A 20,188-nucleotide genomic window follows, 5' to 3' on the forward strand; every position below is an offset into this window, starting at 1 on the left:
TTTGTTGTTTAAACCTTAAACCCAGTCTGTGGTATTTTTTATAGCAGCCTGAACCCAACTAAGCTAGGCTTTGACCTTGGACTTGTCTTCTAATATTCTCTACTCTGAAGCACCTAAGTTTCCTGAGTGAGGTTAGGAAAGTCCTGGGGGGAACTTTCTATACAGAATCAGATTTTTTTGAGGTGCAGACGAAAGAGAAGAGAGGGGAATCTTGAAGATATTAACACCTCCTCACACATCTGACAAAATGCTTTTTTCTCTACATTATCACACTGGATTCCAATTATGATCTTGTAAGAGAGGAATAATCACCCTAGGCTTATGGATTTTATTCATTTACTTAGCAACATTTTTTGAGTATCTTCTATGTGTTGGGGTGTTGTGCTAAGGGTTGGAGTGCACAGTGGAGTAGGCTGTGGTGCCTGTTCTATGATGAAAAGGTGCTAGCTCAATCAGACAAGGGCAGACAGCCTTCATTTCCAGCTGTTTAGCTCTGTGCCTGGGTTCTTGGTAAAGAAGGAGCAAAGCAAAAACAGGCTGTAGTGAGTGCTGACAGACTCTTGCATGCCTACAAAAGCTGTTTGTTTATTGTCTCCAGGAATCTGGGAACCAGCATGGCACCCAGGCAGCCTGTTGGCTGCCTGCATCCCAGTCAGTCCTCAGCTCCTGCTTTGCTGGTAGACCTTTCCTTTGTCCAGTTCTCCTGCACCCCAGCACTTCAGGGAAAGTTGGCTTCCCTCAGACCTAGAGGGCAAGACTTACAGCAATCCAACCAAGCCCACTAGGTCTATTCTACTTGTAATTCTAATCCATGAGACATCAGGGAGACTGCAGGGGAGTCTTAAAAGTCTAGAAGCTTCCTAGCAAATATACCCCTAATTTAGTGTGTTCCCTTGGAAGGTTACATAACCTTTTTTGAGTCTCAGTCTTCTGTACATAAAGGTAGAATTAAGCTCCACTTCAGATCTAATGCTTCACATTTTACTCTGGGCTAGATACCATGGGGGGTGCAAAGAAAGATGAATAAAGCTCCCTGGAATCAGAGAAAGCCATCCAGGACAAGAGAAAGAGGGGTCTCCCTCTTCTCCGTCAGAAGGAAAGTGTGTACAAGAAAGCCGACTGAGAAAGGAAGCATGCTTGCCTGCTGAGGTGAGTGCCTGGGTTGCTGAATCCCCAGGGTTAAGGCATGATCCCTCCCTAATAATTTTTCCTAAATAGTATCATCCAGCTCTTGGTTTGCTCAGATCCTTTGCACCTGTTACCTTTCTTTGGCGGATTTGGCTCTTCATATAGGGCTGGGGGTAGGGTAATATATCTTGCTGGTGTTTGCTGAAGGAAGGGGGAGACGAGTGTCCACAATTAGCATGCAGTTTGCTAGCCAGCCTCAGAGCCACCTTGTGATGTTTACTTTTATGAACTTGACTAGGTTAAGGCATGATATTTGGTTAAGTCTAAGTGGTTGTTTCTGGGAACATATAAGCATTTGAATTGATGGACTTAGGAAGTAACATCTCCCTTCTAGTGCAATCATCCAATCTCTTGAGGGTTGAATTAGAACAAAAAGAAAGAGGAATTGCATATTTAGTGTCAACGGGGACATCCATGTTTTTCTGCCTTGAACGTAGGCAATACTGGTTCTTGGATCTTGGCACTAAAACTGGGACATTTACCACCGGGATCCACTGGTTTCAGGCCTTTGGGCTTGGACTAGAACTACACCACTGCATTCCTGGTCTTGCATCTCATAAATGGTAGACCATGGGACTTCTCAGCCTCCATAATCGTAGAAGCTAATCCCTCTTGATAAATCTCTTTCTCTATATTTCCCATATATCCTATGGATTCTGTTTTTCTGGAGAAACTTGACTAATACACCCCTGAATCAGAATTGTCAGGCTGCCTGTAAAAACATGTTCTGACTTCCACTCAAAACCTACCAACCTGCTAGGCCTGGCTCTGTGCCCCATGCTTCACCATCTCTGATCATCCTCATAACAAATCTGGAAGCCAAAGTACTGGTAATGGCTGTGTTCTGTGGAGGGAAAAATAGAGTTTCAGCAAGGTTAGATGTCTTGACCACAGTCCTGCAGCTGATAAGTGATGGAACTGGAACTGAAACGGGGTTTTGTCTGACTCCTCTCCCTTTCCCAGCCTGGCAGGAGTGAGGCTGGCGTCACTGGGGCTGACATACTTCTGTAGCTTGCTCTTCTTCCTTAAACCCAGCTTCAGCAGCCCCAGGGCCTTTACGCCTCCATACTCTTCTCGCTTCTGCTGGGGGTTCTTTGCTCTGGCAAAGAGTTCCTTCTTTCACCAGCTGCCTCTTTCTGTGCAACTTATCTCCATATACTTCCAGGGCCAGCTCCACAACTACTTTTGCTTTTAAGGGATCCTGTGACCTACTCCTCTTCTGCTTTCCACCAAGCAAAACCAAACCATTTTTTTTTTCTATTACACTTATTGGTTTTGGCATTCATTATATTTTCACTCAATATTCATCAACTATAATTGAGTTTTTATTATGTTCAGGTATCATCAAATCCTAGATATAACAAGAATGAACCTAAATAGACTTGGTGACAGTACTCACAGAGTCATGGTCAAGTGCATTTCTCATACTGAATCTCAACTCTCATACTCTATAGATACGGGTATGTACCACATAGTGACATTTTGGTCAACTATTAATTGTATGTATGTAGTGTGGAGGGAAAAATAGGGTTTCAGCAAGGTTAGATGTCTTGACCACAGTCCTGCATAAGATTATATTGCCTAGTGACTTTACAGCTATCTTAGTTTGTCTAAGTACACTCTATCATGTACACATTGATGAAATCATCTAAGGATGCACTTCTCAGAAAACATCCCTGTTATTAAGCAATGCAAGACTATATACGTATATGTATTTGTTTATATATGTGTATGATATATATGTATATAATATATATACAATATCTATCTATATCAACATCTATATCACTTTATCAGTGCTGTGCAATTAGTGATAAGTAAACAGAATTTCAGAATGCCCAGAACAATGTCTCCATGTAGTAGGTGCTATATGAAATAAATATATTAACAAAATGAAAAAAAAATAGTGTTGTGAAGGGCAAGGTAGGCACAAGTTACATTTCCAGGAGGTCAGACAGCCTGCTTTCTGCTACTGCATCTTGGAAGAGGTCAAATTGTCTTATAAATGGTGTTCCAGCCTGGGGCTCTGGAGAGGGCGGCTGACATGCCCGGGGCCTGAGGCCAGGGCCCAGCCCAAGCCCATGTTGGGAGGATACATTATGAATGCAAGGTGTAGGAAATAGAAATTATTAAACTCACAGATAGGGACAGAAATGCTTTTGTGTGGCTGCAGAGTTGGGAAATTATGCTAAAGCAATGCATTGCAAATCAGCCTGTGCTCGGCAGAGAGGGGCTTTTATTCTCCAGGTCCCGAAGTTCCTTTGGCAGCTTTTGTGTGCAGCGGTGGAGGCCCTTCTGGGAGGAGAGAGAAGCTGGTAATTTTGTGGCTGATTGGCAGACTGTCCAGAGCCAATAAAGATATTTGTTTTCTTGCCCAAGCGCTCACAAACCCAAATCTCAGCTCCTCAATTTTATCTCTCTTTCTCTCTTTGTGATTTCCCCCCTTCTTTTCCATTATGAAGAGAAATGAAACCTGGGCTATCTTTCTCCATTAACGTAGTGTGGACTCAATGTGGATGGCAGTCCCCATCCTGGGGACCCATGAGAACTGAGGACATTTGCCCAGTGCAGCTGGCATTTTCTCCAGGCATCCAGTTTGCTTTGGCATAATCTACATAGATGAACTCTGCCACTTTGATGTCCTGGGAGAGCTTGACGTTTACATACCTATGAATTTACCAAACATCCCTGTGATATTTGGTATTATTTGTCCCATTTTAAGAACGAACACTGATGACCTGTCCAAGGTCCAAGAGTTAGTAGATCATGGCACTGGGATCTGAAGCTGATCTGATCTGATGCTGAAGTCTGTTGTCTTGGATTTCTTGGGTACCCCTGGTTGTGTCTTGCCCTAAACATATTCATGGCATCTGTGTGCATGAAAATATCCTCATGGTAGTCTCCAGATCAGGGTCTCCAACTGGTCAACTCCAAATCATAGGAGTATCTTGAAGATTTAACAGAAGTATCCAGTTTAGAGATTGAAGGGGCCTTTGAGACTGTAATTTATTCCCTTTTCCACCTGGACTCATTTTATAGATAATGAAACTCAGGCCAGAAAAATTTAGAGCCTGGCCCAAGGTCACAGCCAACTCTCTATTGGCAGACCCAGGATTCTCCCAGTCCAGTGTCCTGTCCATTTCATCTGCAGTATCAATTAGGACTTGGTTTGAGTAACATACACCCCCCAAACCACGATTTAACAAAACAAGACTACTCTCTGATGAAAAAATAAATCAGAAACAGAAACAGAAAATCAGATGGGAAGTAAGTAAAAATCAATATGAAAGACCACTCTGACATAAAAATAAATGAAGTATGGCAACTTCATAGTGTTAGAGACCAAGATTCTTTGTGATGTCATTTTGCCATGGGAGGCGTCTTTCCCGAGTTCCCCTTGTGGTCCAAGACGGTACCTGGAGCTCTGCCATTGCAGCCAGCAGCTGGAAGGAGGAGGTCCTTCGTTTTAGGAACACTTTGGGGAGGTTTGTATACTACTTATGGCTTACTGGCTAGAGCTTAGTCTATGATCACATTAGTTGAATGGGAGGCTGGAAAATGTCATCTTTTATCTAGTTAAAGATCAAGATTCTGTTCTTTTACCAAGAAAACAGGAGAAAGGAACTATCAGGATGCAACCAGCAGTCTTTACCATAACTCATTCATCTCTAGCCTTGTCGCCAGCCCATAACTCCAAGACTGCAGCTTTAGGAGTTCCCAGCCCAGGCAATGGCTGAAGCAGCCAGTCTTTACTGGTACACAGTCAGGTTTTCATGTGTTTTGTTTTTCTTCAGACAAAGGCAGGGGACTTCAGCTCCGGAAGAGTTTGCATTGTGAGACTTATTAAAATAAAATCCCACTATCATGATATATTTTGGTCTACTTCAAAGACATTGCTGATGTAACCTTGGTGACTCCCTGATATTGTATCACATGAGGATAGAGGTTTAATAAAGACAAACGTGATGGATACGTGTGTGCCAACGTGTGTGTGTGTGTGTGTGTGTGTGTGTTCATTTAATTTTTTTTGAGAGAAGAGAAACCTCCACTCCCAGTGTCCTGCTACTTTCCCAATCATGTCCCAAGCCGAAAACGCATGAAGCAGTGATTTTTGCTCAAGTCAATTCTTCAAGTAATATGGGGTCAGGGCTGCTTCTTTGAATGCCCAGAGGCAATTGGAGGCTTGGGATGAGAGAAACAAAATATGAGAGCTGGAGAAGCAGCTTCGAGATGGTTGTATCCAGTCTCCTGTTTTTAATAGGTGAAAAAGCCGAGGCCCAGAGATGTTATGGGTTTGCTCAGAATGTACAGAACCAGGTTGCTACCTTCCTGACCCCTAGGGTAAGGCCATTTTGCCCCTCTCAAATGATAAATCATAAGGTCCTCTATTCGTTTCATGTGTGTGACTATTGTTTCCCCAACTAAAGACTCTGAACTCCTATTATGTTCAAAGCACTATGCAAGGCTTTGGTGTAAGGAAGATAAAAAGATGAATAAGACACAGTTCCCCTCTTAGAGAATTTACGATCTAGAGAGGAAAGCAGATACATCATCAGCTAGCTAAAAGGCAAGGCAGAAGGCACTGAGGGTGACAGAGACGTGTAAGTGGCAATCATCGCGGAAAGATTGATGGATTTGGCTGGGGTGGGGGACTGTGGAAGACCCCATGGGAGAAGTCTTTGAAGAGAGAGATTGAAGGGACAAAGCAATCTAGATTAGAAGGAAGCACAAGACAGGCCTTGAGAGTCACGCTGCTACTTAACACCTCCCTGCCCTGGGCTCTATTACTGTTATTTCAGAGGGCTCCGTAGAAGGACCCCAAGAAGCAAAGCCTAGAAGGGTCTGTTGTGGCTCCAGGGAGGACCTCTAGTCCTCCTCCTTGTCAAGTGTTCTTGGTGTTTTTAGGCCACTATGATGGCTGAGATAGGCAAAGTTAATGCTGGGGTCTTTACTAAGATCACTTGAGCCAGAATCTCTGTGGGTGGCACTCAGCTCCCTGCCTTTAGGTACATTTCCCTGAGTGAATCTGATGTCCCCTGGGGCACTAAAGTTGAGGAAGAGGCGAGTGAGCCCCGCCATAGATGAAGAGGAGGATGCCTGCCTGGACTCGTTGGCCCAACTCCACAGCGGAAGGGGAGGGTGGGAGTGGGGGGCGGCCAGGTAGGACCACTGAGTCACCGGATCTCAGGTGGCGGAGGACTAACTCCCTACTTTTAGATGAACAGACAAGACTCAGAGAAAGGGGACGCTTTGTCCAGGCCCTGCAACTTCTCATTGCATCACTGTCATTCAGAGCCCTGCACCTCCCAGCTCAGTGAAAAGCCACCTTTGTCTCAGCACGCCACCCTGCCCTCTGCCACCTGCTCAGACAATGTGGAAGCCTCACAGAGCCGGCAATGAGGAGGAAGGCTCTGTGACTCTGGGTGCCTCTTTTCATTTGTGTGCGGGGCAGGTCCGGCTGTTCCCAAGGGTGTTCATTAGGAAGTTGCCAGGTTCTCATTTTTGCTTGCTTTTCTTCTTGCTCCTGGGGCTGATGTGCGGGGCTGGGAATGCAGAGAAGAAATGGCCCATTATGGTGGGGATGGTGGGGATGGTGAGGTGGAGGCTCTCCATGTTTGGGGATAGGGAGGGGACAAGAAGGGCGGTGTTTAACAACTAATTGGGGGTTGAGGTTGGGAGGGACCCGAGGATCACTCCACTAGGAGCTGGCTGGATGTGGTGAGGATGCTCCAGGGTAGTAGGGATAGCCAGCAGCAGGCCAAGACCCTGATCTGTAGTTTGTGTCTGGGCGTGGTGAAAGACATTTCTTTTGTCGCTTTACCTCAGGGTCAGTGGAGGCAGACTGTATATTTCTCTTCTACACTCCCACCAGTCCCTCCTTTTTGAAAACCCTTTTGTCACTATTAAGTACCTGCAATAACACACCCAGAGCTTGCTTCCCCTCAGACATGGGGGCTTCATGGGGGGCCCAGTTTGTTCCTCTGAATCCTCAGCGCCTCTCACAGAGCCAGCGAGCAGCAGGTCTCCATAAACACCTGTGGGTGGGGGGGACGGTAGGCTGACCTATGGGAGGAGGCTTGCGTCTGATTGTGTCCCTGCTGCTCTGGGGGATCATGAACAAGTCACCTCTGTGTCTTGTGCCTCCCCAACAACAAACAAGATGAAATCGGCAAGGATTGTCACACACAATATTACTTCATACTTGAAGCAAACCAGAAATTTTGGGCAGTTAACTGGGTGCGAGGGGCCCTGGCTCTAGTTCTTCTGTTTCCTAGCTGCCACCACCGAAAAGTGTGCCTCAAGGTCATGGGGAGCAATCCGAGGAGCAGGTGTAAGGAGCTATCAGAAGCCTCCGCTTGCTGGACACTTGGATGGTTTTATCCATAGGAAGGATGGTCCCCATTTATTTAGACTCAACAGAGCAAAAAGTCTATTCAAGAAAGATTTAAGACATCAGTCAGAACTTACCGAGGGTTAGCCCAAATAGACATCGGAACTAGAATTAAAGGAAGGAAATGGTAGAAGAGAAAGGAAGTGGGCATTCCAACTTACTGGGGAGCTGGATCAGAGCTGATTTAGTGTGGATGAAGGGCCTGGATTAGAGGTCTCAGGAGGACTTGATTGCCAGGGTCAACAGCTGAGTGAGTTTGGGGACAGAGAGATCTGCTCCACGGCTGATTCCCCAGAAGCTCTGGGTAATGGTGTTAGCATGGCTGCAGATTCCTGGAGAACACTGTTGAAAGCCCTTACCTTGGGAGAGGCTCCATCCAGCAAGATCCTGGGGCTCTTGGGGGAAGCCTGCCAGGCAGGCAGCTTGCAATGCCACTCCTGCAAAGTCCCTGGGGGCCTCACTAACACAGGGACCGAGGATCCAGGTGCCCCTTCCAGACTCCTCCAGCCTACTCGGCCCCTCTCCCTGACCAATTTGGGGCTCATGCCTCTTGGTTCTTGCGTGGCTTGGGAAGGACCCAGCCCCAGTCATCTCAGCTCCAAGAGAGAGAAGGAAGAACATCTGTTAACACAAATGCTTTTCTAATTTCTTTTTAAATCTCACTCAGCATCTGCGTTAAACAAGGCTGATCGGCTTGTACAATATTTAATTTTGGAACCATTTCAAAAGGCGCTTGTGAGAGGGGGGCAATGGGGAGAGCAGCAGCCTCCTAAATCTTTAATAGCGTGCCGGTTAGGAGCTTCCGCCGGGCTCTGTCCTAATCACACAGAGGAGAATAAGCAGAGACAGAATTTCTTAATAACAAATACCTTTGCAGCACCTCATTAAATCACAGCAGGACACTTGGGTGAATAAATAGTGCAATCTCCTAGTCTGAAGGATTTTCACATCTGAGTTATTTCTCCTGCATATGATCAGTTCCTTTTCTCTCTCTCTCTCTTTTTTTATTTCCACAAATGATTTTAGCTGATGAGTTCAATTAACGAAGACATTAGAGGCAAAGTTGAAAAAGTGCCTCTTTTTCTCTCCCCCTCTTCTGTCTCTTCCTTCCTTGCACCCTATAACCACGGAGCTGTGTTTTGTGTGTTTTTGCAGTTTAACAAATAGCACTGCCAAATGAGAGATGAGACAGGGAGGGGTGGGGAGGGTCATGCTGGTTGATGTGGAAACAAAGCACTGCCTGTCTGGGTGTTTATGAGGAAGGTGATAAGTGGAGCCTGTGCAGGGGTGGCAGGCAGGAAGGAGTATGAGGAGCTATGGGACCCAGCCACCTGTGGATGTAGTGCCCTCTCCACTGCCACACCCGTTTCCAGTGAGACCTGCAACAGAACCAGGGAACTGAGGAAAACTGTCAGTTTCCAGATGCACTTAAATGTTTATTGAGCACCTGTTGTGTGCCAGGCACTGCACTAGATGTTCAGAGATTATGTTCTCATTATAATCTAAGCCAAAGAGGTTCTCCCTGACTCCTCTCCTACTGCAGTTGAATCAATCAACTGATCTACCATATAGTGTATCAAGTTTTTAATGAAGAGGCCATGAACTGGCAGTCCATGAACGGAGTCCAACACAAAAACAGTTTTGTTTGTCCTAGTAGCATTGATCGCCTTTTGGGGGGCTGAAGTGCTAGAGACCAAACCAAGTGGTAGAGGCAAGCGCTCTACTGTAGAGCTCCATCCCCAGCCCTTGTTGGTCTGTCTTTAATGAAATCAGTAGCTCCAGTGCCATGGTGTTAACACTGTGGTTTATGACCCCTTAGTGGGTCTTGAAATCAGCTTACAAGGGAACTCAAGTTACCCAATGCTTAAAATTTGATTTGGGGGAAAATCTATCTCTAAGTGAGTTCTTAAATTGTGTATCGTCTAAGTCTTTAAATGTATGGGCAATTATTTCCTTTTATTTTAAATTAACATGGCTTGTTTCAAAGTTATTCTTGTTTCGGAATAAAAATAAAAGGGAAGAAGTTGGATATGATGGGATGGATGGGATAGGAGAGACTAGAAGAGAGAAGAAAGAAGAGTAAGGAAGGGGAGTGAAGAGAAGGGGGAGGAGACTGCGGCCACACTGTGCGCGGTAAGCCGAGGGTCCTTGTGGTTGGGTCTGGCAGTCTCTGATCTCAAATGCATTCTCCCAGAAGGTCCCAGACAGCAAGCTGGAAAGCCTCTGCACCCCCATCTGGAATGCCCAGCACCCACACCTGTGCAGATGTGCGGAGCATCTCCAGATGTGCTCATCCTGTTGACAAGGAACTCAGTCTCGGGCCTGACTGCCAGGCTTAAAGCCTACTCGGCCACATGTCTTCTGGGTGACCTTGGTGTTGGCATTTTGTGGCTTCCAGAGATGTAGCCACAAGTGACCAGTGTCCTCAGTGGGGTCAGTGTGGTCTGGGGATGACAGGCCCTGAGTCCTTGGGATCCTGCCTGTTTTCCAAGTTCTGTTCTTTTGAGTTCATCAAAGTCCTTCCTAATAAATACTAATAAAGTCTTTATTACTAGCCAGAGTTGGTTCCTGGGCTTGCAACCAAGAATCCAGACACCCCAGACACTGCCATTTAGAAATCAGGAGAGTTCATATAATTTGAATTTCCAGTTTATTTTAGGAGAAAATAGAAAGTCTACTTTTAGGCCCATGTGTCCCAGTGGAAAGCCTAGAGATGGGCCATTGTAACCACAAGTTGGGTGGCTTATCATGACAACAGGGATGTTGAACTTTCACAGTTCTGGAGGTTAGAAGTCCAAAACGTGCTAGGGCCATGCTCTATTTTTATGGCATCTGTAAAGACACCTTTCCCGAGTATGCTTACACTTACAGGTTCTGGGGCTTATGGGGTGGACATCTCCACTTTTCCCACTGTAGATGGACAGATTCCCCCAGTCTTATCCAGCCAGCTCCATCCTCACACAGCCTCCTGGGCCAGCTGTTCTGTGAGTTTTTGACCTCTAAACAAATGCCTGTCCCCTTCCCAGGCACAGTGGGGGGATTCAGCAATTTAAGGCATGGTTTCCACCCTCAATGGCTTTCTCTCCCTGGACCTGGAAGTTCAGAGGGGCTGAGTAGTGGGTGTTGACTTCAGAGATGGAAGGTAAATAGAAGGGAGTGGGACTAACAGTGTGAACTGTGGGACGGGCACTGTTCCAAGGGATGGGACACCGTAGTGAGCAAAAGGAGGCACAAAGTCTGTGCTAATATGGAGCTTCCATTCCAATGGGCTGAAGAAACGGCCCACAAAAATCACACAAATGCCAGGGTGTGGGAGTGTTGTTGAGAAAAATAAAGCAGAAGATGAAGGGTATGGGTACTGGGGGAGAGTGGGTGTTGCTATTTAAAAGGGTGGCCAGGGAAGGTCCCTTGAATGAGTTGACATTTGAACCAAGTCCTAAAAGAAGAGAGGAAGGGATACACATGCATTTTTTCTGAGAACAATAATCAAAGCAGAGGAATCAGTATGTGTCAAGGTCCTGAGGCAGCTGCATGCTTACGATAGTCAGGGAATAGCAAGGATGCTAATGAAGCTGAAAAGGTGTCATCTAATGGGCCAGCTGTAAGAGATGAGGGCTGGGAGGGGGTTACGGTCATGAAAAGGATTTCGTAGGAGTTCTGGACCAAGTACACTACACATTCCTCAACAAGTCTTTAAAGCAAAGGAACATAAACAAACGAGGGAAAAAAATCATTTTCACTAAATTCCAATGAAGTTTAGCATTTCCTTTAATTATGAATGCAGTCACCATCCCTAGCATCTAATCCAGGGCAATTTTGGTAGTAACTGTGATTTTGTCACCAATAGAAATCACAGGTATTTTTACATCATATTACAGTTATTATACTTATCTTGAAATACTGTTTTCTCTCAGCACTACTTCAAAATTGTGTAATTAGACCTGCCACTAGTACTTATTATTTAATGTGTTAATAAAAAGCTCATATATTACTATCTCAAATTAGTTTTTAAAAAATATTTTCATAACTGCACTTCAATAAAATTTATTTCCTATGTAATTCTATGTATTTTATTTTATGTATTCAGAGATATTATTCTGGGAAGAAGTCCAACAGCTTCGCCAGGCTGCCCGAGGAGGCCATGGTGCATGCCAGAGTCAAGGACCTTGGCCTTGGGAAGCCTTTGGGATGGAGACCCTGCTTTCCCCCTTGGCTCATCGCTGGCTGCCCCTGGCCCCCGGTCCCCCAGGAGTATACTTCATCCACAGGAACCACAGAGTTCTTCTTGGTGTCATATTCTCTTCACTGCTCTTCTGTGCCTTTGCAAATTCTGTCCCTTCAGCTTCGAACGCTCTGGTCCTTTCCCAAGTTCTGCTTACTCAGGTTTCACCATAGCTGTCACCTCCTCCAGAAAACCTTCCCTGATCCCCCCATTACAGGATGGAAGTTGTCAGTATGCTCAGGGGGCCCATGGACTCTTCAGCCTTTCCCACTGGCCTAAGAGCTCACTTAGGCAGAGGGCCCCTGGTCCTCGCCCAGTGGCTGGGTATAGTGGGTGCTCAGAGTGCTCACAAAATACTTACGAGAAGTCTCATTGCATCCTGAAACAATCTTCGGATGGAGTTGGGATTAGTGGAATTTTGTAAGTGAAGAAAGAGAAGGCAGTTTAGTGAGAGGAGAGAAGGTGGACACAGGGCTTGGAGATGCGGTGGCAGTAGGAACTCCATTTGAAGCAAAGGCTCTGCGGGTAATGGTGGGAGAGGAGGCCATGGGGAGGGTGACACTGGCTGGGCAGGTGACTGAATCTTGGGAAAACAGTCTGGGAGAACTAGAACCACCACCCACCTTCCTGCCCTTTGGGGAAGATGGAAGAGAACATTTGGTCACCACACTTTGTGATAATCCAGTCTTGTCTTCTCTGAGCTTCACAGACTGCCTGAGGAGTCCATGGTGCATGCTAGAGTCAAGGACCTTGACCTTGAATGTCCTACTTCACTTTCACTTGTATTAATTCAAGAATTACTAATGCGCGCAAATTCCCCACCTTGACCTGGGAGGCCCCTTCCTGAGTAACACCTGGTTTGTGATCAGCCTCCCTCTCTTTGCTCATCTGATACCTTCTGCATATGCTTTGGCTTTGCCCAGAAGGCCTGGGGCTCCTTCTAGGTTAGCCTACTGTTTGTAGAAATCCAATCCATCTTTTGAGACCCAATTCAGGGCTGGGTTTGTAGCTCAGTGGCAGAGTGCTTGCCTAGTATTTGTGAGGCACTAGGTTCAATCCTTAGCACCACATAAAAATAAATAAAATAAAGGAATTCTGTCCATTTTCAACTACAAAAATAAAATAAAGAGACCCAATGCAAATGCTGGCTTTTTTTTTTGATGACTGTGATGCTGTATGGCTCCATACCAGTTATCTAACCTCACTGGCCTCAGTTTCCTCATCTGCCTACACAGAATTGCCATGAAGGTCAATGAGCTGTTAGAGGTAAGGATCGCTTGCACATAGTGTGTACCCCTGCATTGCTTAACCCCCTTCTTGGTTATCCCGAGAGGCTGGCTGGCTGGGGTGATGGGGTCCTGCTTATGCTACTGTTAACATGCAGAGGTCTGTAATCACTTTTCTTCTCCTTCGGTTGCTCTGTCCCGGGGCACATGCACTTTCTTGCAATCCTGCTTGCCTTCCTCTTGCTATGTCCCACACGGATCTCCACCATAAATCTTTCAGTACCTCCTTCATAAGCAATGAGGCTGCGGGCCAGGGTCGCATCCACATCAAAGGATTTCTCTGGAAGCTGGAGATGAATCTATGGTCTTCCGAGGCTGCTAGGAGCAGTCTCCATTTGTCTGTGCCTTTGGGGGTGAGGCCTGGGGCTACCTGCCTTCATCTGGGCTGGAGCCCTGGGCAAAGGGTAAATGCCACTGAGAGGGTTCTCTAAGTCTGAGATGAGGGCTCAGGAAGGAGGCCTGTCAATACAGAGGGACTTGGGATAGGCACTTACCAAACTGGTTTTGACCCTTGACATTCCCTGTTATGCATGGTAGACGTTATTAGTTCCTATTTTACAGACTAGGAAACTGAGGTCCAAAGAGATGAAAGGATTCTCCAGACAGCCTAGGTTGTGAGTGTCATGGCCAGGAATAAAACCTATGTTGGCCGGCCTCCAAAGCCAAGTTCTTCCCTTATGTATACCCCCTTGCCCTACTAAGTAAGAGAGGGAGGAGTGCAGCCCACCCTGTGATAAGGGCCACAGAGGTGCTATAGGGCTGGCACACATTGCAGCCTTCTTAGCAGAGACAGAGCAGGTTTGTGGGAAGGCCACCATTCAGCCCAAGGGTGAAGAGAAGGACCATCTGGACACCCAGCCATAGTGGCCCAGGATAGGGGAAACTGCAGGGTGCCGGGGCACTGGCAGGCCATCAGTGCAATGCTAGTTTCTGCTCCCTAAATCCCTGCCCTAGCAGTGCTGGCTGGTGTGTCCACCAAGCCAGGGGTGTTGCCAACATGCCCCGGGAGGAGCTCAGGGATATGTAGCCTGACTTGCGATGACTCGTTCTTATAGATAGGCTCGCTCACTGGATCGAGCAGAACGTGGGCTTTGGAGGCTGAACAATGTAGGTTTTATTCCTGGCTGTGCCGCTCACAAGCTGAAACTTGGAGAAAAGACTTCCATCTCTTTGGACCTCAGCTTCCTAATCTGTAAAATAGGAGCTTATCATGCCTACCGGGCGGACTCTCCATCTCTTCACCTTCCCATCCCATAAAGTGCCTCAGTCTCTGTAGGGACCCCCTTGGGTGCTCTTTCCATAGCCACCATCTGAGATTGGGCCCTGGATTGTCTGGAGCTTGGACTCTGGAGCCAGCCCCTAGCTGCATGTCTTCTATGGCTGTTCCATGGCTCAGTTCCTCCAGCTGTCATGCGGGGTCCTAACTGAGCCAGCTGCACGGCCTCTCCCCCTGTGTCCTCCTGTGTAGACATGGTGTTCCAGCCGCTCTGCACTCTGCCTGCCCCCGGTTTTTGCTCAGCCTGCATTCTGCCTGTAGTGCTCTGCCGTACCACCTTGTCCATCAGCTTCCTTTTGCTTCTCGAAATCTTGGTGCAAACACCCCTCACAAAAATTCTGTCTCCACCCTGATCCTGGTCCTGTGAGCCCCAGAGATCCCTGTAGGCTTTGCATTTCTTTTCCTGGTCTTCCCTTTGAATCTGAATAGGTACCTTTGGTTCAGTCGGGATATAGTACTCATGGGTTCAATGAAAGTGAGGTCCTCCTACAAATTAATTTATCTCTTCTAAACAAGTGGCCCTTATGACAGTTCTTTATGATTGAATATCTCTTTATAGTAGAGAAGCCCAATATCCAAACTCCCCCTCAGAACTGCTCTAGAGAAGGCAGTATCTTGTTAGCCCATTTTACAGATGGAGCAAATGAATATTGGAGACATTTCCATATCTTGCTCAAGGTTTACATGACAAACAGGTAAGGGTCCAAGACTTGATTCTATCCTGAATTTTCCTGCTTCCAGACCTCCTCTGCTTCTCCCTTGGCTCAGATGTGGACAAGATGAACATCCCAGGTAGACTAAAAGCTCTTGCCCTCAACACCTGTTGAGAAGCCTGAGGCCCACTGGCCTCTTTTGACTCAGCGTGGAGTAGTCCCTTATCTCCAGGGCTGCTGAGTGAATTTGAGTGCAAAAATAGTACCCCAGAAAATAGGTGGTGGCCCTGGGGTACTAGCCCTAGGGGGCAGTACAATTTAACAGTTTGCAGACACACAGCCCAGGCTCTCTCTCCTCCTCCCTGTGCCATATGCCGTATCTGGACTGAATGGCGTAATGTTTGTAAGTCCTACAGCACAGGGCCTGGGGCCCGGGATGCCTGGTAACCAGGAGTTAGCATTAATAGTCAACATTTATGGAGGATTTACTTTGGACCAGGCACCCTATTGAGTTATTTCCATGTTTATCTCATTTATTCCTGTCCACAATCCCTTGCCATCAAATTATTCTTTTTTTTTTTTTTTTTTTTGGACAAATGAGAGATGAGACAAAGGAGGCTTAATATGTCACATAGTTGCCAAATGTCACAGATATTTTCAGTCACGCCACAAGGGGTGAGGCCGTGTCTGCTTATTCATGGACCCCCAGCTTCGTACACCTGGTAGTGTCCCACACTTGGTAGAGTCAATAGACAGAAACTGGTAATATTACTGTGGTGCAGCCACCAAATTAGGGTGGCAGCTCCTACATGCTTCGCCTGCCAGTGCAGGTTGGAGGTCTGAGGTCGGGGAAGTGTTGCTAGGAGTGTGATATAGACGATGGTGGAGGCCTGCACGGGGTTGTGGCCCGGCAAGACCATGGAGCTGGGGAAGAGAAGAAATAACCTTTCATCCCTGAGCACCTGGGCTGGAGGCAGAGCCCTGGGCCACTTGTGCCTACTGTGGTCCCCATGACGCCCTGATGGATGGGATCTGACAGAGTGGGCTCGTTCTCTCCCAGTACAGGGAATCCAACCCCCAGCCAGCTGGGAACCGAGTCCAGGTGAGCTGCCGGCCTTAGGCAATGACAGACACTTTGTGCAAGCAATGCCTCCTCCCTGGGGCTCTACCTCCCTGGGCAGTCCTCCGAAATAAATGACAGCATGATGCTCAGAGCCACAGAGGCCTACAGAAGCTGTCTGCCCAGGGCGGCCCTAACTGTGGCCTCCAGAGCCAGCCTGCCCCAATGCCACGCTCACATCAGCTCAGGAGGGGTAAGGGGAGGACTGAGAGATGGTGGCTGTTGGTGGTCCAGATACAACACTGCACTGAAGGAGGGCTGTTCTGGGATTGGGTCCATTTCCTCAGCCTTCCCCCCATCATGCAATGACACACTTCTTCCTCCATCTTACAGAGGCTAAAGCTGGAGGAAACTCAGGATTGTTTAGTATAGCACACTCACCAGTTGCCAAGAGATACCTTGGTGTGAATTTGAAGTAGTACTTTCTCTGGGTGGACACATTCCATGGGCTTGGACGGGAGAGGATGTCTTTGGGACATGTGAACAGGATACCCTCTCTTAAGGGAAGCAATCCTGTGGTGAGAGCAGAGTGTGGGGACTTCAGTCCTTTCTCTTCCCCTTGACCAGGTGCTCTTGCAGTGTGCAACCTCCACAACCACACAGGCCACTCTGTTAAACCAAAGCCCAGAGAGGAGTCCAAATCCTCCACATGGTCTACAAGGGATATGATTGCCCCCAGCCTTGAGTAATCCCCAGTCTCTCCTCCTACCTTTTTGTGGACATACTGGGTTCCTTTTGGAGTTTCTTGCTGCTTCCAGATCTTTTCATTGGCATCTCTCTCTCCCTGGAACATTCTTTCTATTCTGACTGGGCAAACTGCCACTCACCCTGTTGGTCTCACTATAAATGCAACCTTCTCAGTGCAGCCTTCTCTGGCTTCTCAGAGAAGGTCAGAACCCGCTGTAGGGTTTCATGACAAAGGTATCTTTCTATGCAGTTGTCACGAGTTATTTGGGTACTCACCTCGCTCTCTCCATCCATGGACTGTGTAAGCTCTGTGGGTACTGGGCCTCTTGTGTTTACCACTGTGCCTCTAGTGTGTGAAGCAGTGCCGGGCATGTGGTATACACTCGATAAATATCTGTTGCATAACTGAAAGGCTTTTCTTTGATGGCTTCCTGGTCCTATAGGAAGCTTAGGGCAATTTGGAAATAGGAGGTTTGAAAGAGCCACTTTCCCCATGGTTAAAATTCTCCTGTGGGCATCTTGCATCTGATGTAGCTCTTTTATCTACTCTTTACTCCCCCAAAGGGGCCACAGGTCAGTTCCCAGCTCCAACTTGCACTGTCTCCATCTTTCCCATGATCCCTTGCACTGGCCCACTCAACAGTGTCCTGCAAAATGGGTGCTACCTCAACTTTTATATTTAAGTGGAAATTGATCTTGTTCCCAGCAGATTTATTTTCAGCCCTGGGCTTGTGGACCAGTGTTAATTTACATGCTAAACTCTGCCCTCTGGAGAGCTGCATGTCTTAGGTGATGTCCTGAAACAAGGGACTTGTCTCCCTGATCCCTTCTCATCTCCCCTCGGGAATCAATGGGGCTCGCCTATGCCAAATGCAAGGATCAGACCTGGGATTCCAGGTACCTTCCCAGTGACTGAGACCTGTCTGAGGAGCACATCCCATTCTTACCCTTTCTTCTAAATTCATCAAAGCTTCATCTTGTATTGTTATTGTTATTATTATTTGTAATTTATTCTTCCAAATAACATTTATTGAGCACATACTTGGTAAGTGCATTGTGCTAGTAACTGGAATTAAGGATGGGGTGAGGACTGGGATGCCAAAGTAAGTTCATCTTTCTTTTCCTCAAAGTTGCAATTCAGAGAAAAGAAAGGAATTTTCTGCTACTGATCAACATGCTAAGTGTCAAGTAGGATTTTCAGGGAGAGGGGGGGCTAGTTAATTTACCTAAAGACTTGCTAAACATTTATGGCCACACCGTTGTTGTAGGCATCCACACACTAAAGTGTTCAAGCAGGAGTGAAGGACTAATTGACAGGATAAAAATTATATTTATTGATCAGTTACCATGTGCCAGATACCTTTCCAAGCATTTTACAACTATTTACTCATGAATCCTCCTACCTCTATGGGGTGGATGCTATTCTAGAGCCTAAAACCATACCCAGAAGGGCGTGATGTTTGCACTGTGTCTCTGCAAGTTGATGGGAAGGGACATTTTAGGCAGAAGGAACTACACATGCAACAGTGTGGAGGCTAGCAGGTAGAGGATGAACCTATTCAATCTGGGCCTATTCAATTTGGCTAGAGCAGAGAGCTCACAAGAGAAAGAGGCAGAAAATGAGGTGGGAAAGAAAATCATCTCTGCCAGCCTGAAACACTTATGATTGTCTCTGATTCTTTCTGTACCATCTACCACTCTAAATAGACTGCAAGGGCCTAGAGGCGACAGTCCATGTTTCTGCTGTGGCCTTGCCACTGCCCTGTAGCTCCAGACCTAGAGTCATGTGGGCAGCAACCAAAAGAAGAGTCCAGGCCTGCCCAGACCAGTGGGCAGGGCCACCTACAACCAGAATGGATCTTCCCCACTTGAAGTGTGAAAGAAAGCATCTTGCACCTCCATCTAGTTACAGAGTAAGGAGTGGCCTCCCTCCTGGTTAATTTGCTCTGTGCCTTTATTGCCAGCAGAAGACAGATGACTCATGGAGGGTATTCCATACAGGCTGCCAGTGATTGTCTTTATGACTTCATGAGCCTTTTATGGTCCCCACTGGGAAAGGTGTTTTATTTTTCTTCTTTTCATTCTCCATTTTCAGTCGGTAAATAACCAACTTTCTGAGAGCCGAAGTTCATGCAATCCCAAGATAGGCCGTGACCATCAGAACGGAGGCAGAGTCAAAGTCAAGGGGAACAGAAGGAACCAGGACAAGGTGAGTCACCCAAGAGTCCATGAAGTGGGTAATCCCCAGCAGTGATTAATGTACACATCATCAAAGTTTAAAAATGAATAAATGTTTCTTTTCAGCAGATTTACTTTCTCAATGATGCTTGGCTTAGATTAATGATAATGTGAGTTTATGTTTCCAAAGTACACACAGACTGATCCACCTGGGGGGTTTGGGGGGGAGAGTAGTGGATGGGGGTTATGTGTGGGAGCTCCCAAAAATTGTTACATCGGAGGATGGCCACCAATACATCATATTTAACTCGTATCTGGTTTCTATACATATGAGAGGTATAACGGATACTCGTTTAAATAGATGAAGACCGTATTGCATTTCAGTAGGGCTCTGGAGCTGTCTAGTACCAGCTTGCAAAAACCAATTGTTAAATTTTCAGGAATTTTGTGAGCTGTTTTACATCATGTCAGCAGCCTGAAATCAGCCACAGTGGGATTTTTTGCATTGCAGTAATGTGCAAAACCTACAAAGCTGAGCTTCATTCCCCCTCCTGACTGGTTGCCAAACATTTATGGCCACACCATTGTTGCAGCCATCCACACATTGAAGTGTTCAAGCAAGAGTGAAGGACCACTTGGCAGGAGGTAATGATATTTACTGATCACTTACTGTGTGCTAGGTACCTTTCCAAGCACTTTTTATCTATGTACTTAAGAATCCTCCCAACTCTACCGGGTAGATGCTGGTCTGGAACCTAAAGCCACACCCAGAAGGTGGAGACCTATAGCCAGAAGGGATTATTAGACTTTATCCCCATTCCCTTGTTTACAAATGAGAGAACTAGAGCCAGAGGGAGGATGTGGCTTGGTCAAGGCCAGTGACCTGGGGTCAGCACTGGTGATGAGTCACGTGACTCCTGGCCTGTGTCTATCTTTTGCTCTTGTTCCTCTATTATTCTGTGCCATAACCCTGTCTAGACCCAGGCAAGAGCTGAATTCAAAGGCCTGGGCTGACCAAAAGAGGCAGCCCCCCATCGGGAGCCCATGGACCGAGTCTGGGGGTCTGTTTGTGTTGTTCCGGCGCCTCTGTCTGCATGATTGGGGTTTGACTGCTCCCTGGTGCCCAAGCTCCAGCCAGAGAGCTGCCTTTCCTTCCACTCTGCCATCATCTGAGGATCCCACTGGAA

General features: G+C 46.8%; 1 long non-coding RNA gene across 1 annotated transcript; it reads left to right on the top strand.

The window, feature by feature from the left end:
* The first annotated feature begins 952 nt into the window (after positions 1-952).
* On the top strand, positions 953-19,661 carry LOC125613940. The gene is made up of 3 exons (XR_007344537.1): positions 953-1,149; positions 18,919-19,032; positions 19,442-19,661. It is a non-coding gene; the product is annotated as an uncharacterized LOC125613940 (long non-coding RNA).
* The last annotated feature ends 527 nt before the right edge of the window (positions 19,662-20,188 follow it).

The sequence above is a fragment of the Marmota marmota genome, unplaced genomic scaffold (genome assembly GCF_001458135.2).
Source record: "Marmota marmota marmota unplaced genomic scaffold, marMar, whole genome shotgun sequence".
NCBI classification, from domain to species: Eukaryota; Metazoa; Chordata; class Mammalia; order Rodentia; family Sciuridae; genus Marmota; species Marmota marmota.